The sequence below is a fragment of the Pipistrellus hanaki genome, assembly GCF_964339955.1.
Source record: "Pipistrellus hanaki genome assembly, chromosome: 8".
Classification (NCBI taxonomy): domain Eukaryota; kingdom Metazoa; phylum Chordata; class Mammalia; order Chiroptera; family Vespertilionidae; genus Pipistrellus; species Pipistrellus hanaki.
This window is the reverse complement of record NC_140510.1, coordinates 55,192,641-55,214,478: the sequence shown is the minus strand read 5'-3', so window position 1 is coordinate 55,214,478 and position 21,838 is coordinate 55,192,641. Positions and strand designations below refer to the sequence as shown.

General features: G+C 58.0%; 1 protein-coding gene across 1 annotated transcript in view; it reads left to right on the top strand.

The window, feature by feature from the left end:
- The window catches only part of TWIST2 (twist family bHLH transcription factor 2), a 37,986-nt gene extending 18,438 nt beyond the window's left edge, over nucleotides 1-19,548 (top strand). Inside the window, exon 2 of the mRNA XM_084891371.1 lies at nucleotides 18,858-19,548. The gene's annotated coding sequence lies outside the window, so the exon portion shown is untranslated. The remainder of the gene's footprint in view (nucleotides 1-18,857) is intronic.
- Nucleotides 19,549-21,838: the final 2,290 nt, after the last annotated feature.

The following is a 21,838-nucleotide window of genomic DNA, read 5'->3' as shown; positions in this document are numbered from 1 at the left end:
TTTTGGAGATTGATGCACAAAAAGGTGAATATTGACACTATAGAACTGCACCCTTAGCAAGGGTAAGGATGGTGAATTCTGTGCTGTGCGTGTCTTGCCATTTAAAAATGTTCCGGTGTTCTTAAACCTCCTGACCCAGAGGTCTGCACTAACTGGAAGAGGAACAACGTGGGCAGCCTGTCCCCACCACGGGTCCTGCCTGCCCCAAGCTAGTGGTGTCGTATCCTCCTGAAGACTCCTCCCTGGGGTCCTGGGTCAGTTATGCCAGTACAGGGTGAACTTTTGGGCCCGTAAACTTGGAGGCTGGCCCAGGCATGGGCCATTCTGGTGCTCATTTGACCCTAATCCCAAGGGGGTGGGAGTTCTCTCTGCCGGGATGGGATGCGTATGCAGCCCTGAGTATGCGGGTTCCCAGCACCTGCTGACGGGATGTGATGCTCACACCTTTCAGAGAGGAGGCTGAGGCTAAGCCCTGGCGCCCGTGTGCCTCTTTGCGTTTGTCTGTATTTGGATTTCATGACTTTTTGGCCAATCCTATGGAGGGAAGGAGGATGCTCTCTCTTTTCTAAGAATTGGGTAAAATGCCTATTAATCCGATAAAGATATGTGTCTTCAAGGTCATTCAAACAGAAGGCTGTGAATTTCGTTTCCGGAGCTGAGTTATGGGGCAGCACGTGCCTGGGGGAGGGGAGGGTGTCCTCTCAGGGAGGCGGGCACACAGGGGAGGCCCAGGCTGGCTGGACAGATGGCCAGTGGTTCCCATGCAGCAGACAGACATTGTGGAGGTCCCGGGTGTGCGGCCCGAAGCCCATACTCCGTGGGGTTCGAGTCGCTGGTGTTGTGCATGCGCTGGAAGCCTGGGCTTGTCCTCCTGGTCGGCCGCCCGGTCCCCAAGCCCTTGCTGGGAATGAGGATGCCGTGTGCATGGGCTCAAACCTGCTGGAAACGCAAGCCCGCCGATCCACATTTCTTCACGGGAAAGGAACGATTCACTTGTGTTCTACATCGAATTGAGATGAGGTCCATGTCTTGGAGACGTTAGGGACAGGTCCTGGAGACTCCGGGCCGAGGCAGGATGGTGATGGGTGGGTCTTCTTCCCAAATTAATGGGCCCCGAGGCCGGTAACCAGGGGATTAGCCGCTACCGTTTTTCCAGGAAAACGCAGCAACTTGGGGAGCACAACTGCCCAGACTCTTTCATTAAAATCTGTGTGTTCCTAAGTCCAGAAATGGAAACCTGATTTGCTTACAAGTCTGGACTCTCCTGCTGTTTACCTTAATTGCACAGGCAGGAGTCCTCCTCAGTCTCATGCTCCTGGGGCTCACACGGTCCAATGTAGTCACTCGGTATTCCTCTTTTGCGAAGGAATGGGGGAGATGTAAGGATGCGGGCCCAGGGCTTCTACAGGGAAGGCTGAGCTTCTGCGATGGGGTGTGGTGGTTACACCATAGCCCACGGGCTTCTTCCCTGTTCCATGGCAGTCCCCATCAACCCCTGCCCCAGTCCATTTCCAACAGCCAGGGCATTTGTCTAAGGACCAAACCGTGGCCCTTCGGTCCTCTCCTGAAGAACCTACAGAGGCTCCTCTCCCCATGAGGCTGAGGTGAGCATCCTTTAAATGCCCTCAGGTGGGCGGGTTGCTTGCCCTGGGCTCCCATAGCACCAGGTTCAAGTGAGCCTGCAGGAGTGGGAGTCTGTGTCTCTCTCGCCCCCGCACACTGGACCCCTCTCTGTGGAGCACCTGTCCTCACCCGTGGAAAACCTGTCTGGAATTCAAGAAGGAACTGAAATGAAGGAAGGATGGCAGAGTGGGCCCACCTCGAGTGGATTTGTTTCCTCTAACTACCAGAAGACTCGGGAAACAATGCAGAAAATGTGAGCCACGTCTGTGGCTTTCCCCCCTCTCAAATGCTTTCAGACCTTGGTCCAGCCCTGGTCCGGATGGGACATCTGGAGACCCTCACTGTCGCGGGCTGCAGGGGACCGAGCTCTGACTCTGCTCTGGGTGGGACACGGTGGACACTTGGACCCTGAGAGAGCCCTGAGGACAGAGGAGAGGGAAGGACCAGCTGCAGGTCTTAGCAGATAGGAAGGCCACTTCCTAGACTCCCTGACAGTGCCACCCACCTTAATAGACCCCTCTCTGTGCCTCCAGCGGCCTCCTCCGTGGGGAACATTTCTTTACCCAAAGAGCAAAGCAGGGAAAGTGAAGCCTCTGATAGAGCCAAGCATTCTGTATCCACGTGGCTGGTGCTTGGCCGTGAGAAAACCGCAGAACCACGCAGCACCTGGAAGCAGAGGGTGGTGGGCTGGCAGCGAGCTGGACCTTCACAAACACACGGGCGCCGAGAAAATGCCGTGAACTTCGGTCCCCTGGCCCGGGTCACTGGAAGGCCGTCAATCAGGTCAGACAAATTCCCCCGGTGTTGGTGATAGTCACCTGGTCCAGTTTCTGGGGGGTCCAGACTTCTCCCCTGCCCCCCAGTACCAAAATAAATAAATAAATAGGCGGAAAGGTTAGCTCCAGAGCCTTGGCAGAGACCCTGGAATCACGTAGCCCTGTCCTGAGTGAGTGTTTACTTCAGGAGTTTCTGATGCAACAGAGGAAAATAAATGAGACCAGGAAACCCGTTTCTGGTGGGGCTTCCCCACCTGGCAGGGCTGCAGCAGGGCACCAGGGTGCAGGGGTGGAGGCTGAGGCCCCCTGAGCCCATAGGTACTCCTTGCCCGCTTAGTACCTATGGGCTCAGGGCCAACAGCCGGCCTCTGCCTCTGCCCTGCCTGGGATGGGTATGGGAGGGTCGCCAGTGCCGCCCAGGAGGTGCAGCAGCCGCTGAGCCCTTGCCATATGGAAATGAGGTCGGGCACCCAGGCAGCCTCTGCAGGGGCTCAGGGGGCTCCCCGTGGCTCATAGCTTGCCTTATGTAAGAGTTTTGAAGTCAGGCAGAGCAAAGCCTAGGAAAAAGTGACTACAGTGTTTCAGGAACTGCCTGCTGGAGCGACCTGAGGCCCCAAGGCTGTGCTGTCTGTGATGCTCTCTTCTTTCGAGGGCCATCTGGGCAAGTAATTTGCCCCCCTGGGTATCACCCCCCCTTCCCTTTGGGGATAGTCCCAACACAATGGAACCAGGTCAGAGAAAAGAAAACCTCTCCGAGTACTTGTCATAGTTATGATCCCAAAGCCTGTTGACGTTAAAAAAACAAAAAACAAAACAAAAACAGATCCATTTCCTAGGAACTTAGATCAAATTCTAAGTAAAGTATAAAAAGAATAAATAAATTCAGCCATGTTTCAGAAGCATAGGCACACATAAGGAGATTTTATGATGCATGACAAGAGGAGCTTAGCATCCAGGTACCTGGGCCAGGGTTTTGACACGCTGGCAACGTGTTCCAAGCGTTAACATTATTCATAATATTCTCCTGAATTATGCAACTTAGTTCACCCACCATTGAAACGGAAAATAAACATAAGCATCTGGGCAGATGCTGAAAACACCTGGCCACGCCCCTTTATCAGAGCCCACCTGACACTGTGGACAGCCCCAGTTGCCTTTTGGAATCACACGTACACTTCAATGCCCCCCAATGTTCTAGTCTAGGGTGAAATGGCAACGAGACTACAAACGGATTGCAGAGCATCATGGGAACAAGGAGTGGGGCCTCGGAGCTGGCTCAGCCATGGGACCCCGTGGTCTCCCCCTGTCCCTCCGGGGATCCTGGCCTGCAGGGATGTGGCACCCCCTGTCTGGGATGCTGGCAGTGCGGGTGGCAGCTTGATCTGTTTTCCAGGTGAAGTCGCAGTCCCAGGTGATGTGGAGTTTGTTCCTTTTGGAGGGAACCGTGTATCCGGGGCAATAGTGACTACCAGGTTTAACGTGAGGTGGAGGCAGGTTTAGTGAAGAGAAAGGGCACTGGGCCGCCCGCATGGAAACCCCGTTACGGTCTCCTCACAGCACCGACCTCCGTTAGGAGCCGACTTTCTTTTCAATGTTTCATTTCCATGCTCACCTTGGAGGCTACGGTAAGAATTCACCTACTACACACGCCAAGTGAAGGCACGTCGTCCCGCAGGAGAGCTGAGACACCCAGGGAATGAGAGTGAGACCATGATTAGGGCAGAATCCTCACCGTGTGACAGCGAGTGGCAGTGTGTGGCAGAGGTGGGAGGGTCGCCATCCGGGCACACTCCTTCCCAGAGGTGGGCACACTCCTTCCCAGCTCCTCCTGCGGAGTCTGTGTGCTCCCATCAGGCTGGGAGCGTATGCAGTTCACGTCCTCTGTTGAGACCAGCAGTCAGGGCTCTACGGGACTGGGGGTAGGGGGACACAGGGCATCAGAAAGGGCTGCTGGTTGACTAGGTGACGTCTCTGCAGATGCCCAGGACTGTCCAGGTTTGTTCCTGTCCTCCGATCTTCATTACTCACAGTGCCCCTTCTGGCTCAAAAGTGTCTCACTTTGCATGCTGCATCATGTGGTCTCCTATCCAGCATAAGCAGGCACACATGCGCCCCCCCGCCCCCACACACACACATAGGCCCGGCCATTCTCCACAGGGGAGGGGAGCATTAGCAGTCAGCACCCCTGGAGTTTTTCTCTCTCTGCCCTGCCATCCTCCCCATCCACATGCCCAGGTAGGGAGGCCTGTTCTGAAAATCACTCCCTGTGACTCTCACGGGCTGCCCTCAGCCAGGGGCTTGGCAGGACCCACTATGGCTGTGGACATGCCATAGCCCTGTGGCCTGGGCCCCCATCGGCAGTGCCTGTGGGAGGCACACTGGACTCGGAGAGGGGCTGAGGGTCAGGTAGGGCTTCCTAGGGCAGGTGACACTCAACCAAGCACTGGAGGTGAGAGACCGTTCCCCACGGATGGAGGAGCAGTGACGACCTTGAATGTGGCTCTTGTTGGTGGAGGGCCTGCTAGTGGCCATAGAGGTCTCCACGTTGGAGACAGACTGGTGACTCAAGGCCCCGGGGTAGGGCGTGCAGTCCCCCAGGAGGGCGTGTGCCCCGTGGGCAAGAAGCCTCTGACTTTGATCGGAGCCTGGGGCCACCAGCATGTTAGGGCGTGGGGAGAAAGGGTTCATCACTGTTATCATTAATAAAATTATTATTAATCAGATGAGCAGTGGGCATTGCTGTCACCTCTTTCCAGTGAGCCCTGGCTGAGTGTGTGTATGTCATCTAATAGGGGGTTCTTGGAGAGCAGAGTGAGTCCCATATCCCCGCTCATTCATTCATTCATTCATTCATGCGCTCAGGCACGGCGACCTGGACTCCAGCAGCAAGGAGAATTCCTGGCCTGCTTCTGCCAGGGCTGCTCTCTGTCCCTGAGCTGGGCGGCTCCCTCTCCTGGAAGTGAGTGTGCCCCATCTCAGCCGAGTACCCTCAGCAGCGAGGTCTGAGCTCAGCCTGTCTGCGCCCTGTGCAAGCAGCAGGGGAGTTCTGCGTCTGTGAGGTGTATGTAAGAGAATGCTTGCTGGGGAGCCTCCCAGCTCTCGGGTGGGAGCTCCGGGCACAGGGAGGAGGGGGGAACACCCACCATCCACATAAACACACACACACAGTCTTGCTTAGGGGCACACAGCAAGTCAGGATGTAAGCCCAGGCCCAGCTCTGAGCCTCAATGCTTCCCTTTCCCGTGCAGCGGCCGCCCAGGTCCCCCAAGCCCACAGGCCCTGTCTTGAGGAGCTCAGCAGCTCAGTGCCTCCGAGAGTGGGAGCCCGGGCCTTGCTCCGGCCGGCGCCTCATGGCCTCCTCCCCGGGGGTAACCGGGATGGCAGCTGTATTGCACATCAGCTCTCCACGTCTGTGCTGGGGCTGAGCAGAAACGCAGGCGCCGTGTCCTCCCGGTGCCAGTGTGCCCGCCTCGCATGTGCGAATTTAATTTGGGCTAATGCTGACTCACGTTATTACAATTTCAGAGCCGCTCGGTCCAGCCTCCGATTGGTCTTCGGAGACGGAAGCCACCGGCACTTCAGCTCAGCTTCCTCCTTGCTCAGGCCTCTGGCCACGGAGTTAATGATCTGTGAAAACACTTAAGTTCATGAGGAAAGCTCCTTGAAAGGAGCAAATTAGTTTGTCACTCACACATCCATCTTGTCCCGTGGTGAGGGAGCTGGCTGGGAGCGTGTGCTTGAGCCCTGTGCGGGATAACTCCATTCCAGGGCTCCACTGAGACCAACGCTTCTTTCTGCAAAGCAGAGGATACGTTCGGAGGAGCCCTTCAGATGCCCGTGACCGTCCCGGCTGCTCAGAGCCAGGGCAGCAGCGACGGCAGCTCAGGGACAGGAAGACTCGGTTCAGGTGTGTGCCCAGATGGGCAGAGCTCTGCCGAGAGCCAGGCTCCCAGGTGCCAAATGCCTGTGCCTTGCTGGGCGGGAAGGCAGCTCCTGACATCTTTGCCTCACGTGTGACCGGCCATGGGCACTGTGGTGGTCCTGCCAGTGCAGCCCCAGGAGCAGAGCCCGAGACGTGTGAGCAGAACATCTCTCGGTCAGAGCTGCCCCGAGTGCCCACGGTCGTCCCATCCTGAGACCTTGAACCCCAAGGCTGGACCCCCTCTGGTCAGCGTGGCCCCAGAGGGACGGGACAGGAGGGCTTCTGCCGGGATGGACATGACCATGTCCCCCCCACGGCCCTCCCACCTCCGTGTTCCTGCTGGTTCTCCTGGAGGCCCCAGCCAGGCTTGTGCGTGTCTGGACCTCCCTCTTATGCTCTGCCCTCCCTCCTGTGGTCCGGAGGGCCTCGGAGGAAGCACAGCGGCTGTGGGGGCCTGGTCTGTTACGAGGACGGGTCTGGAGACTGTTTCCTCCATGGTCTCCCCTGTGAAGCTCGAGACCGGGAGCACCGCGGGCCGGCACAGCCCTGCCTCCGTGGAGACGGGGCCTTCGCCACGTTACTCATTTTAAAACTCTTTGCTGATTTGAAATCCACTCGAGCTCGTTTCTGCAGCTGCTACTCTCCGAGGAGCGGGCTCACGACATTAAGCAGGAAAAATAAGGAGAGAAACATACGGAGGGAGAAAGGACAGGACGCAGCAGCTGAGGGAGCAGAGGGGCCAGCCCGCCCTCTGCCCCTCAGCGGTCTTCACTGCTGGGAGGAGGAGGAGGAGGAGGGGCGGGGGAGGAGGGGGACTTCGAAGACGGAGCAGGGACAGCGTCCAGCACCGGAGCGGAAGAGTTTTCTGGAAGTCTGGCCAGGGAGGAGCACAGAGGGTGGGATGAGCTGTGTCCCAGCTCCAGGCGACAGAGAGGCCAGTGATGAGGAGACTGCCTCCTGGAAAGGGAGGCGGCTTTCAGGAATGCAGAGCTACGAGGTTCTGGGCGTTGGTTTCCCAGCTCAGGACCGTGGCCTTCCCCTGCTTGGGATTTGCAAAAGCCTTCAGGAACTGAGGCCCATAAGAGCCGCTCGGTGAGGCCAGGAGCAGAGAGAAGTCCGGTTTCAGTCCGTCGCAGTGGGGGAGGCATTAACCACGGGCGGCCCTCCCTGGGGTCGGTCTGAATCCCTTCCAGCCTTCTGTTCCCTTCAGAACTCTCTCCAATAAAGCAGGTCCTTCCCACGAAGGACTGAGGACTCCCGGTGCCGGGCATGTCCTGGGGAAACGGGTCTCACACCTTTCCCCGGTTCTTGAAGATTTGTCAGATGCCAGCTGCACCCCCAGACAGAAGGTGTGGGCGAGCTCTCAGATCTTGAGATTCTAGAAAGTTATGAGACCCCCACCCCTCCCCAGGACCATGGAGACCCCTGAGCCCTGTCCCCCACTTCTCTCTGGGAGAGTCCAGTTTGAGGAGGAGCCGTGACCAAGATCACTCAGCCAGCAGGTGGCACAGGGGCTTAACCGGGCCTGAAGGCACCTGTCTCGGCCAAGAGCCTCACGCTGGAGGGCAGGTTCTCAAAGTGGAGTCCTGAAGGTACTCCCCTCCTCCGCCTGGCCACGCCTCAGGTGTCCAGATGGAGCCCCCATGCAGGGGTGAGATCAGTGAACAGGCTCACACCTGCCACCAGGCAGGGCTGAGGGTGGAGGGTGTGCACAGCACCTGGTCCCTGCCTGGGTGCTGAGACGTGAGACAAGGCTGACGTCGATTGGAGCATGACCTGTATTAGAGCTGGAGGCTGAGATAGAGGTGCCGGTCAAGCAGACTCACCCCAGTGCTGGGCCAAGTCCCCTCTCCCCAGACTTCCCCCAGATGTCCCTCCAGGGAAGATGCCAGGGCTGAGTCCAGCACACTGCTCCTCCCAAGTTCACCATCACTGCCAGGCCGGCTCCCCTGGGTGGCGTGATGCAGGCAGGGCCTTCAGCAGCTGCTCTTCTCCGTGGAGGAAGGCGTCCCTGTGTGGGGCCTTCCTGCAGAACACACATGGAGACAGGCCACCTGAGAGGCTCAGCACATCCGGGGTCCGTCCTGGCCCATCAGAACCTTCCTCAGCCTCCCGAGCCTCTCAGCTTTCCCCTTCCGAGCGGCGGACAGCAGAGAAGCCGTGTCCCCGTGCGGCGGTCTGCAGTTCGGCCTGCCAGGCAGGCTGTCGGAGGGCATGTCGGTGGTAAGGTCCCTCCCCCGGGCCATGGGCTCTCGGCCCCATCCCCGCCCTCCCAGTGCCCTGCCCAGGTCTGTTCTGTGTAGCTCAGGCAGAGAGGGGGAGACTGAAAAGCTGGTCTCCTCGGGTATATTGTGCACGTTTGTCCGAGGGAAGAGCACAGGCGAGTAATGAATTTCCTGACCCTGACTCTCTGGCATCCTTAGTGTCTGTGGCGTCTAGACTGGACACTGCCCCTCCTAGGTCTTGTGGGCTGGTGGAACAGGTGAGATCTGTGTGGTGGTATTGAGGGTGATGGTAACAGCTCACCATGGAGATCACCTGGTGTCCTGCAAACCACAGGGTAAATGCCCTGCACAGCCCGGGCTGGGGGGCGGGGGGGGGGCGGGCGGGTCACAGGGACGCTGCAGGGTCATTTCCAAAAGGAGCCCTGATGCTTCCCACACCTGGGAAGTGTGTCTGTGGCCTCAGCTTACCAGTGCCTTCCCCACTAAGACACGAATGTGAGTGGACCTTATTCCAAAGACCAGCAGGTCAGCTCCCCCGTTCACTGCCCGCCAGGACCTCCTCGGGGGTCGGAGTCCCTGCTGCTCGAGAAGGGACTTTGACCGCTGCGCCCCTGTGACTATTCAAGGCCATGGCTTTACTTAGTGTTAATTATGTCTTGAGCTCAACAACTAAAATGCCTGGAACTCAAGCTGCACTCCATGGGGAGCAGGTGGTTTCTTTCCGCATCCATTGTTTCACCTCAGCGTTTTCACTCACGGTTCTCCAGTCCCTACTACCAGGTCTGGAGGAGAATTCAGTTTTGTCTCAGACGATGCCACGGGATACAGATAACTGCCATGTAGGTGGTAATCCGTCATCCAGCCCTGGGTTCCCCTGGCTCGTAACTGGGAACGCGGGCCAGTGGATGGTTCTCCGAGCCCGGGTGTTGTGTGGGGTTGCTCCAGGCCTCCTTCTTGGTGTGGAACACCTTCAGTCCACGGGTGACGGGGTGACGCAGGTCAGAGGGCAGGCAGGAGGGGTGTGGGTCGGAGGGTCCTGTGTGGTCAGCAAGAGGCCTGCCCTCAGCCCATATTCCCAGCAGCAAGAGAAGCTTCTGTGGGAGGGAGGTTTCAGGTGATCTTCCATGGGCGTGTGTCCCAAGCCAGCGGGGCCTCTGCCAGCCTGAGTACTGAGTGACTGTGTGGAGCAGAAACGAGCAAGAAGAATGAGGAGACGAAAGGTGACAAGAATGTGTGTGTGTGTGTGGGGGGGGGAGGGGGTGGTGGTGGTGGTGGTATATGTGTATGTATAGTCACATGTGTAATACATGATGTTTGATATATGCACACACACGTGTACACTATGTATATAAAATACAAATACCAAGTATCCATAAACACCCAAGGCACTGCCCACCTGTCCTGCTGTGCCCACCCTGTGTTTCCTGAGTGCACACCCAGGAATGACAGACATTTGTGGTGGAGCAGTTGCATTTTAAAGAAAACTGTATTTATATCATAAAATCAGGCCACGTGAGCTCTTTAAACTGCAGCGTAGAGGTCACCCAAACCCAGTGAAGTCTGTCAGTGTGGCACAGAGCAGGGTCTGGTCCTGCTCCCACCGGCGGCCACACTGCTGATGGCTGCTGAGCCTGAGTGCTCACTGCTGACTCCCTAACGCTGAGTGAGCACCTCCCTTGTGCGGGTCCCCTCTTGCCTGCCGGGCAGTGAGGACCAGCCCATCTCATAGATGAGAGGAGGACCAGCAGTGGCTCAGACACTGGCCACAGATCTGCAAGATGTCCCAGCATCTGGCCGGGGCCACAGCCCCTGCAGCAAAGCCTGGAGCCGGCACATGTCAGCACCTCCTGGCATGACACCTGACCCCGGGAACGGTTTGTTTGTTTTCAGAGGCGTTGCTCCCACAGTCCTCAGCGGGGAGGAGCTAAGAGCCCATGAGTCACAGGCCGGTGACACAGATGAGTCCCCCCTCAAGCCACACAGCCTGGGAGAGGTCCCCCTCGGGCTCCTGTGGAATGTGAGTTCGCACATCACTCCTCGGCATTCCCCTTTCAGTAAGAACTCACTGTTTAGGAAACACTCAGTGATTCAGGTGTGGTTGTTTTTTCTATTATTCAAAAACAATTGAATACAAAATAAATTCCATAAGATTCTTTTAAATAAAATGTAATTTGCAAATGTGGGATTTTAACCCAGGAATATTGAACCTTTTTAACTTGAGCAAAAACGAGCACAGTTCTGTGTCTCTTTACTTGGTCCTGGGGCTGCGCCTGCGCGTGCCGTCTACGGCGAGAGTATCACCCTAAACTCTCGAGTGGCGGTCACAGCTGAGGGGAGTCCAGGGAGCATCTGCACCCGGGGACCCGCCCTCCCCAGATGAAGCCACTCAGCCCATCGGAGTCAGGCCAGCAGGCCAGCGGAGTCCTCTCCGATGCCACGGCACACGCTCACACACAGGCAGGGGACACGCGGCGCCGAGGGAGGAGGTCACTGGTGCCGCAGCCCACCTCCTCACAGATCCTGCTAGATTCAGTGCAGACAAAGGATGCCGCTCGGTTTGCTTGCATTTGTGTCTCATGAAATTAGAAGCTCCAATCTCCAAAGCAAGATGCTGGGAGATACAGGTTCCTTTTGGGGAAGCATCTGATGGACATTCCTTCGGGGAGAAAATATCTAACCCATTCTCCAGAGGCGACACCAGCCCCCTCTGCTTTAAGGTGAGCATGGTTCACCGATCGTCAGAGGGCAGGGACTCCTGGGAGGCCCCCACGGCTGACGGGGTCTCCCTGTTAACACCACAGGGGGCCTTCCTGCTGTGGAGTCCTGCCTGTAGGCCAGGGGGCACCTCTGCAGCATTCTTCTCAGTAACAACTCGGGTCTCACTAGCATAACTGTGCAGGTCTGGAGGCTGGCCTCGACTTCTGTGTCTGCTGTCCCCGGGCCCTGGGGACTCCCAGGTGTTTGAGGTCCTCTGGGGGCTGAGGCGGAGGGTGAGGGAGCAGTCTTCAGACACCCTTCCCCTGGCTGATCTATGACCACCTCGCCCCGCCCGCAGGAAGGAGGGCCAGAGAAAAGACAAGATGGGAGTTCAAAGTTTGGGGTTTGGCTTGGCTGGCTGATGGCTTCTCGCCGTGGGAGTGCTGGGGCCTGGAGGAGAGGTGCCTGCACGCTTCCCAGGAGGAATGGCCCATCCTGGAAGCCTCACTGTCCTCAGAGTCTGTGCTGCCTCTCCCTCTGCACATCAGCCCTAGTCAGCCCGGCGTGCTTATTCACTGGAGCTCACCAGGGTGTCCTCTGTCTGAATCAGCAGGAGAATCAGACTAAGGTGTCTCTAGTGCAAGGGTGGAAGGGGGGACCGCTGGAATTTATCAGCAAGGTTTGTTCATGGGCCATTTGTCCATTCCTCTTCCGCTGGCCCGTCAATCCGATCATTTCTCCATTCTTCTGCAGCTCCTGCTGGTCGTCATGCCCATTCTGACTTACGTCCTCAGGTGGAGGGTGTCCCCTGTGCCCTTGGCGCCCATCCTGCGGACTTGCACCGCTGCCCTCGGGACCCCAGGGCCATGGCTCCAAATGAGCACCTGCCAGGCCACCACCAGGATAGCTGGTCCTTTCCTGGCCTGGACACTGACTACCCGCCTGTTGGGCAGGGTCGTTCTTTCATCCAGTCATGTTCCTTGGAGCCAGTTTTACCGGAACTGAGCAGAGCCTGAGTGCAAGATAGCTGATTGCTATGTATGACATGTTTCCCAACAGAGAGCAGTCTTAGTCACAAGTTTGAGAGTGTGAATGGGCTGAAAGTAACAATCCAGAGCTTGGGAAGGACGGGCCTGGTCCTTGTTGCCAAAGGGGTGGGCTGGCCAAGCCCCCAGCCACCCAAGAGCTGGGGTATCGCAGTGCCTAGAAGTAGACCCTCCACCACGCCAGGGCCCATGGCGCTGCTGGCTTTTCTAAACCAACCACGCCCCAAGCGCCTGCTGCCACCAGGATTCCCAGGGATCTCTGGGGCTGGGAAGTGGATCCTGGCAGGATTCTTTCCAAAGCTCGGTCAGGTGTCTGCATTCTTCTGAATATGCATGGACATACGCAAATATTCCAGAAGTAGCGTGCTTTATCTGGGTCATTCGAACAAAGGAGTGCCTCCTCAAATAGAGGCAGGTGTAGCTGTTTCTGTAAGCCGTTTTGAATTGTAAAAAATCCTTACCTTCCTGAGGCTCCTTTCGGGAACTAAAGCTGGAGGCCTTGATGGAGTGCTGGTCCTCAGAGCACCACAGGGAACAATTTCCTACTCCCTTTCCATCGTTCACAGGAAATGGTCTCAGAGCGGTCCTTCCACACACTGCAGACTCTGTGCCCCAGGAGAGATGGATGGCCGGCTTCAGACCAGGGGCCTGGGGCTAACGCCCATCTCGTTGCCCGCTGCTGTGTTGCCGAGAAGCCTGCCCCTCCCCGAGCTCGGAGTGTCCTTGCTGAACATGAGGGAGGTGAGGGTGCCTCCTGCAGGAGGTTTTGGAGAGCCTGCAGTGAATCCCATATAAAGCCCATGGGGCCTGGCACGCAGGGTGGGAGGCTTGGGCCACCATCAGTCCCAGCTCCTGGCACCCTCACTGTCTCTCTGCATGTACGGAAGACTGTTCCCAAGGGGCCCAGGCCTTCCGGATGCAGCCCGGAGACTCCTCATTGCCCAGTCCAGATCCTGTCTGTCCTCTCTGAGGGTGGTCCTCCCTCCAGCAGGGGGCACTGCCAGCCAGCTCTGCAAGTGCCCCTCCACTGACTGTGGGCAGCCTCCCCAACATCCTCTCCCTCTGGTGCCCCTGAATGTCTCTACCCCCAGCTCTGCCAGGTGGGGAGCAGGGGGGAAAGAGGAACAGTGGCAGTATATCAGTCTCCCTCACAAGCTGCCTCTGAAGCCTCGCCCTCCTCTGGGGCCTGCGCTGTGCATCCTGCTGCGGGCATCCTGAAAACACCGACAACCCACCCCGCCAGCAAGGCTCTTGTTATGCCCCCCAAAGCACCTTCTCTCTTGTCCCTTTCTGTTCCTGGGGTCACGACCCCTGCGTTGCCCCAGCCGGGCCCCTCGGCCACCGCAGCTGATCCTCCAGCACGCTGTTGCCTTCCTGAGGTCCTCGGCCCCTTTCTCCTGGACCTCAGCCAGGGCCGCCCTGCCCAAGGCCCGCGGGTCCTCGCCCCCCTGGTGGCCCTGGGTGCTCCCACAGCTATCTCTGCAGAGCAGCCCCGAGCCGGCCAGAGCCCCTCGCACTTTTCACGGCCTCGGTTGTCTGTGGGGTCCTGCCGGGTTCTGGCTCTCCTGGGAGACAGTGCTCCCGTTACCCCCCCAATCCTAACCTTCCTCCAACCCACTTACATGTGCCCTGTGCCTCCCACCCCAGCCTGCATAGAGCTCTCCCAGCCCCTGGACTCGTAACTGGTCCTCCTTTGTGCTTCTGTCATGCACCTTTCTATGCCCTCCTGCGAACGTCACGTTGTGCCATAGTCACTCATGTTGATGATACACATTTTACAGCGAAATAGTCGTAGCTATTGTGAAACATACTGTAGCATCATTAGAACACATCCCGTTCTTGTTAGGATACGTGACCGTGACTGGGGTGAGGACAGCGTCGGGCTCGCCAACCTTGGATTTCTTGAGCCAACCCTGCTGTCCCTGAGAGCAGGGTGTCTTCTCATTTGTTTGCTGTGGGAGGTCAGGCCCTGGCGTGTCGCTGTGAGGCAGGTGAGGGCCCTGCGTGGCGCTGTGTGGCAGAGTGAAGACAGTCATTGGGGAGGAGGCATTCAGACCCCCCAGGGCCAGCTGACCTGTGTTCTGGGGTGACTCCACCCCAGCCTGGTGACCAGGGGTAAGTCACCACCAACTGGTCTCTGAAACCTCATCATCCGATGGAGGTCTTCAAAGGCACTTCCTGCCCCACCTGCTGACGTCAGCCCACAGGGTGACTGCTCATCCCGCCCTCTGCCACCCGTGAGCTGTACGTGGAGCTGAATTTAGCGGCACCTGGAGAAGCAGCTCGCCGGTGGAAGGAGTTTGGGGTTTGGAGGCCGCGTCTGGGAAGCGGCGGCTCCCCTGCCATCTGCTTACTCAGGACTGCAGCCTCCTATCTCGGAACCCATTTGCAGCGCCTGTGACTCACGGAGAGGAGCCTGGCCCGGAGGAAGGCAGGAAGGCGGGATGCCTCGGGTGGGGTCTGCAGGGCGGGTCTCTCCAAGGCAGGGACGCTGCTCGGCACCAAGGAGAGGAGACCCGCTGGTCCCCCAGAGACAAGCTGCCTCTCCCGGCTGTTCTCAGGCTGACTCCTCCTTGGCAGATAGGCAGTCCCAGGCACAGTCAGCCTGACTCACTGAAGCCGAAGCCCAGCCCAAGGTGGGAGAGAGAGAGAGAGAGAGAGAGAGAGAGAGAGAGAGAGAGAGAGAGAGAGAGAGAGAGAGACCAGTTTCCAAGTGGGTGTGAAGCTCTCCCTCCCCGCAGGGGCAAGGCCAAGATTCTGCTGCAAGCCACCAGGGAGCCGTAGAAAAGCAGCCTTGGCATCGTAAACATGGCCCTTGCACACAGGACGCCTCTTTCTCACACACGGATGGCGGGAGCTGGGGTCACGGCCTGAGCCGTGAGGCCAGGGGCCAGGGACAGCCTGTCCTTGCCTGCTCTCACCCTGCCCGCCACCCCAGGCCCCGTGTGCAGGGCCCACACGGGGGCGTAGGTGGTAGGTAGGTAGGTAAGCACGGGCCAGTGGCAGAAGCAGAGGGTGCAGAGAGCTCAGGAGCTCGGTAGCGCCAGCACACAAGGACACAGTTCCCCGTGGACACACCGGTGCCGGCCTCAGAGCGGCCCTCCTGAGAGTCACCAAATGCACCGGAGCCGCTGGTCCTGGAGACCGGTCACCTCGAAGCTGAGCAGCACGGCAGCCTCTAGGCCCTAGAGTCTAGGGCGTTTCCTGCAGGCTCAGCAGGCGCCCATCACCGCGGAGTGTTCTGGGAGCTTTGTGGGTGGGATGAGGGCATCCCGCTTACCCAGCCTTTCTTGGGAAGCACTGAGGTGGCCTGAGGAGCAATGGACAAAGGGCAAACTTTCCTCCCCGGGGAGACGTAAGACAAGCAGCAACGGGCCTTGTGAGATTACTTCGTTTCTACAAGGCGCCTCCAATGGCTGTGCCCCGGCCACTTTGTCCCCGGTCCCTCCCTCCCTGGGGAAGGGGTCCCTAATCTATAAGTGGTCCTTGAACCCACTGTCAGGCGGGACACTCTGGTCTTTCTCTGTGGGCCCCTGTGCCCGTTTTGAAGGAGTCAGACAGGGGCCACTGCCATGTGAGTCTCAGGCCAGCGAGGTCACGAGGCCAAGACTGCATGGCGCTGCCCATGGTGCTAAGTGCCTCTCTCTCTCTCTCTCTCTCTCTCTCTCTCTCTCTCTCTCTCTCTCTTCCCTGAGGATAGTTTTCCCATTGCTTTTCAGAGAGAGGGGAAGGGAGTGAAGGGAGAGAGAGAGAGAGAGAGAGAGAGAGAGAGAGAGAGAGAGAGAGAGAGGCATGTGAGAGACACGTTGACTAGCTGCCTCCCTCACGCACCCCACTGAGGGCAGGAGTGAACCCACAACTCAGGTACATGCCCTAGACCAGGAATCAAACCCAAGATCTTTTGGTCTGAGGACGGATGCCCGAACCACTGAGAAAACTGGCCAGGGCCCACCTGCTTCTTTTGACAGTCCAACGAAGTCCAAGGTGCTGTAATCCTTTCCTTTCTGGTCGCAGGGTCTCACCTGCACTTTCTTTTAAACGTTGTCCCTGCCTGCCTGTGTTCTAGCTGCTTCCCTGCATGTTCTCCCCTGCTAGGCCTTGGGCATGTGGCTGAGCCTTTAAAACAACGAATGGCATTCCTGGCACACAGGCAAAGGTGCTCAGTGCCTGTTGGAAAGATGGGTGGATGGAAGGAAGGGGAGAGCGATGGAGGAAGTGGGGGGACTGGGTATGGGAACCTGGGTGACCGGTTGGATAGGTAGATGGGTGAAGGGGTGGATGGATAGAAAGTCTCAGAGGAAACCTTTTCCCCATAAGCCCAGCCCAGCCCAGCTCCCTTTCTGGAGAATGTCATTGATGTTTCACTCCCTTGTCAGGTCCTGGGATGCAGAGTTGAGTAAGACTCTGGTGTGGGGGAGGTAAAGGCTCCAGCTCGTCCGCCGCCCCCTCCTGGGCTGTCAGGCAGACGGGGACACGCACACGCACACAGGGTTTCAGGTGGCTCTGCGCGGGAGGCGGCCTGGGCCCAGATGGTTCACATTTGTGCTGAGAGCGCTGTCCATGTCAGCAGACATGGCCGGGGTCAGGGTGACATCGAGGGGCCGGGCCCCAGGCTGTCAGTCAGGAAGAAAAACGAACCTGCCGCCCGGGCCCTGCGCCGCTGCGTGGGGCTGGCTCGGCATCTCTGGCTCTTCGCGGACGAGCCTGCATTTCCCCGTGGAGGGCGGGCAGCTCAGAGAGCCGCAACCTGGTGACGCCCGCCCACCGGGAAGGGTTCCACCCAGGCTTCTCCGGCCCCCATTGATTGTCTAATTACAACCACGTTCTCTGGGGAGCGCCCGGACTCCCTGCCCAGCACTCTGAACCGGGAAAAGGCAGTGTGTGTGTGTGTGTGTGTGTGTGTGTGTGTGTGTGAGGTCTAGAGAAGATGTCTGAACCTTTTCGACCTTTGTCTTCATTCAGCAAAGGTTCTAGACCTCCCGGAGGGGGCAGTGTGGAGCTCAGGGTTCTGTGGGAGGAAGCGCACCCACCTGCTCCCTCAGCCAAAAACATCCGGGTCAGAGCGACACTCACACTGATACACACTGACACACTCACACTGACACACACGGACACATTCACACTGACACACTCACACTGACACAGACCGACACACTCACAATGATACATTCACACTGACACACTCACCCTGATACACTCACACTGACACAATGACACACTCAGACTGATACACTCATACTGACACTGATACACACTGACACACTCACATTGACACACACACACACTGACACACACTGATACACACTAACACACTCACACTGACACATACACACACATAGGGACACACATTGACACACACACTGACACACACAATGACACACAATGATACACTGACACACTGACCCACTCATACTGACTCACACATTCACATGGACACACACTGACACACACTGACTCTCACACTGACACACTCACACTGACACACTCACACTGACACATACTGACACACATTGACACACTCACACTGATACACTGACACACACACTCACAGGGACACACACTGACACACTGACACACTAATACACATTCACACTGACACACTGACACACTCATTGACACATTCACACTCACACAGACACACATACTCATACTCACCCTGATACATTCACACTGACTGACACACACACACACACACACTCACACACGCACCGCTGAGGCGTCGCCCGTCACCGTATCTTTACACATCTCCTCCCAGGACCTGGGGTGCCTCTCCTTGACTTCTTGCCCCGCCACCCCTCCCCCCAGCAAACTCCTCATGAAGGTCTGTCTCCCTCCTCCTCCTTGGTGAATCCATTCCTGACTTCCATCTCTGCCCCCAGCCCCCAACTTAGCCACTCTGCAGACCTGTGGGTACTTAGGTCCTCTGGGTGAGGGCATGCACACCTCGCATCGGGTCACCCCGAGCCAGCGTGGCCCGGTGCAGAGAGGGCCTCAGGATCCCCATGAATGGCCCGCCTCCTTTGGGGTCTTACGTGTGTCCCAGTCCCAGAATGAGTGCCGTGTACTCCAGCCTGAGGGTGGGCACTTCACCCTCGAGGGCTCACAGGCCAGGCTTGGAGGACCCCTACTAAGCTCAGGCCCCGGGAGCGATGATGGTACACAGCAGGGTTGGACACAGCTGGCTGGACTGGGTGGTCAGCCTGCAGCCCCCAACAGCAGGCGACAGGCCAGGGGCCACGGTCATCTCACCTCCCCCTCACCTCCCCCCTCACTGGCTGGCCCACCTCACAGTCTCACGTCGTCGGGGAGCCTGCAGAGCCTGCAGGGAAGAACCCTTCAGTGGGTGCAGGAGCTGAGGCTGTTGGTGGGGGACAGTGCTTGGCCTGGGCCCCTGGTGCAGGTCAGCAGCTTGCAGATGCCTGGTGGCCCTAACTAGGCACAGGTGTGTCCAGCTCCGGCTGGGGAGGACGGGAGGAGGCACCTGTCCCGTCCTGTCCGGGCCCCTCGGTGGGAGATAGGAGCCGAGGGAGGTGGTGGTGTCTCACTCGCCCTCCTCCTTGTCTTCCAGACTGTCCGTGGGGCTGAGGTGCCTGAGGAATGGGGATGCGTCCAAGCCTGGAATTCTGAAACCTGAACAACCTCAAGGAAGCCGCCCACTCTCCTCTCCAGCAAGGCCCCAGACAAGGGGACGGCGACAGCGCCTGACGAAGACCCGGCCCGGCACCCTCTGCCCCAGAGACGGTCCCACAGAGCAAGTGGCACTCACGGTCCTTCTTGCCGGTGACATGCTCGCTGTCACCTTTGCCAGTGTTTGGATTTTTCTTCTTGGTTGTTTTTTATGGGGGGAGGGGGTATGTTTTTCTGGAGACCTCTAGAGTCAGGAACACATTTATGAGGATTTGGATTTTGGATTTGGATTTCCCTCCGAGTACCTTTGTGTAATGTATATTTTTTTAATAAAACAGAAATGCACCCCTGTACCCTTCGATCGAAACTGGGCCGAGGCTCTCAGAGAGAGACCCTGCGCCCGCCCCGCCCTGCATGCCGTTCCCAGCAACCTGGAGCTCCGCCCCCTGCTCCTTCTCTCTCCACCATTCGCTCAGTAACCAGTTTTTTATATTTTCCGTTTCAGTGTATATGTTGCTTATTTGTTTTATTTATTGAGATATTTTTAACAAGCTCAGTGACTGCAACGTGGCTGTGTATGCTCCCCCCTCCCACCCTCCGCCCTGAACAATAAAGACGCCAGCAGCCCTGGTCTTCCGTCTGTTCTCTGCTCTCCCTCCGCCTCGCAGCCCGGGAAACGGCCCGAGACAGTTCCCACAGAAATGACCGTTGTCTCACTTTACAAGGGACAAGAAAGGATGTGAGACATTTGATGCCACACATGTCCGAGCGTTTTCTAGGAACTTCCATCTCTGTGTGGCTGAGAGTGTTCACAGACCCGGGCCTGGGCGGGCAGGGAAGGTAGGCCTCAGCCCCTCCCAGGTGCCCACCTTCTCAGCCCCACCCCCAGCCTCAGAGCTAGAGAGTGGGTTCCCAGGCCATCCCTGTTCCTGAGACCACACTCTCCCGCCCGTGTCCCATCCCTGCTGCCCAGGGCCAGCACTAGCCAATGCCAGCTCCTCAAAGCTGACACCACCCGGCCCAGGCGGGATTCCTGGGTCCCAGACAGGACATTCATGCTGCTCCTTCCCGCTTCTCCCTGTGGGTCACTGTCTGTTCTGAACACACCCAGCCCCAGTACCTGCATGCACAGCTGTGTGAGGGGAAGGCGGGCACACCTGTATATGCAGGTATGTCCAGGTTGGAGCCCTGGCCCAAAAACCCAGCAGGCCCACAGTCTGCCAAGGGCCACGATGGAGCCAGGGGCTGGGGTCTGGGGAAGGGGCAGACACATTTCCATGAGGAGTGGGAGTCCCTCGTTCCACCTGCTGGCCTCCTGACCATGTCTGTGGGCACCAGTGGGGTTGTGGTGGCCCCAGGTTGAAGGCTTCCAGCTGGGGAACTGCGTGTCACCAGGTCATACTGTGAGCCAGAGCAGTGGGGGAGGGAAGGGGTATGGGGGGGAGGGGCTGTGCAAGGTCACACAGACCCCGCCAGCTTCCAGACAGGACTCTGGGAGGGGTGTCTCTGGCAGGACTGTGCTGGCCTGTGACCACCTCGTTCCCTGGTCCTCCTCCTCCCTGGCTCACTGAAGGGCAGGGACTCCAGAAACTCCAGCTTCCGTCGTCTGGCTGCTCCCAGGAGGGACCCTGATGCAGCCCAGCTTCCCCGGGGCTAATGCCACCCTGATGGTTCCTCTGCACCTGTCCAGGCCTGGTCGCTGCACACGAGCCTAGCCCCCACTGCACACAGCAAGTGAGTGGGCATGGGCACACATGCAATGCATACATATACACACACACATGCATTGCACACACATATATAACTGAGTGGCCAGATTATGATCCTTATAATAGAGGCCCAATGCATGAATTTGTGCATTGTGGGGTCTGGCCAGCCTAGCCAGGGAGAGGGGACATGGGCGGTTGGCCAGCCTGCCTACTGGTTGAACTACTGGTTGAGGGAACAATTTGCATATTGGCTTTTATTATATAGGATATACACTGAGTGGCCAGATTATTGTGCATGGGTTCAGAGGTCATCTGGCCACTCAGTATACACACACATGCACACACACACTGAGCTCCCTGTGGACACCTGGGCACCTGTGGTCTGGCAGCAAGGGGTCCTGCCCTGCTCTGTGCTTTCCATCCTGCAGGGTCCTACAGAGGCCTGAGCACCTACACTGCCTTCGCCGGCAGTGATTCAAAGGAAAACAACACCAAACCTGCCACATTAAACTTCCAGACAGGGTGGTCAAAAGCTCGTGTTTCTTGATTTCCAAATTGCAAAGTTCAGAGCTGGAGCTAGTCTGCCCACCAGTGGCCAGCCATGGGTCCCCACTGTAGTGACCATGTCCAGTGAGCCACCCACGCTCAAGTCCAAGGTGAGGGCTGTGCCGTGAGGACATCCTCCCCTGCGTGGGAGGGTCGAGTGGAGTCCAGCAGGGGACCCTGAGCCAAAGTCACGGAAAGACCTGAGGTCCTATCCGAGGACCTGGGGCACTCTTTGCCCCTAGGCCCCGTTCTCCAGCAGACACACGCACACTCCAGCAGACAGTCTTGCTCCCTCCAGCGCCCACTGTGAAGACAGTCCTGGTTAGCAGTGCCACGTCTACTCTCGGCATGTTACCTCCGAGTCCTCACCGCCACGCGCCCTCCTTCCTCAACCAACTCAGATATTTTCCCACTAGACATTAAAACGAGTGCACGTGGAAGGAGGTGGGAGCACACAGGTCGCTGGGAGCGTTTTCCGGGAGCACGGCCATCTCCGTCTGGGTCTCTGCGACCACAGGCCAAGATTACATTCTAGGAGGTGCACCGAGCACACGGCCTAGAGACAGCGCGTGATGGGTGGGAGACATGGGCCCGAGGGACAAGGGTGGGAGGCAGCAGAGGGTGGAGGTGCCCGTGGAGAAGAGGAAGACAAAGGTGGAGATTTTAA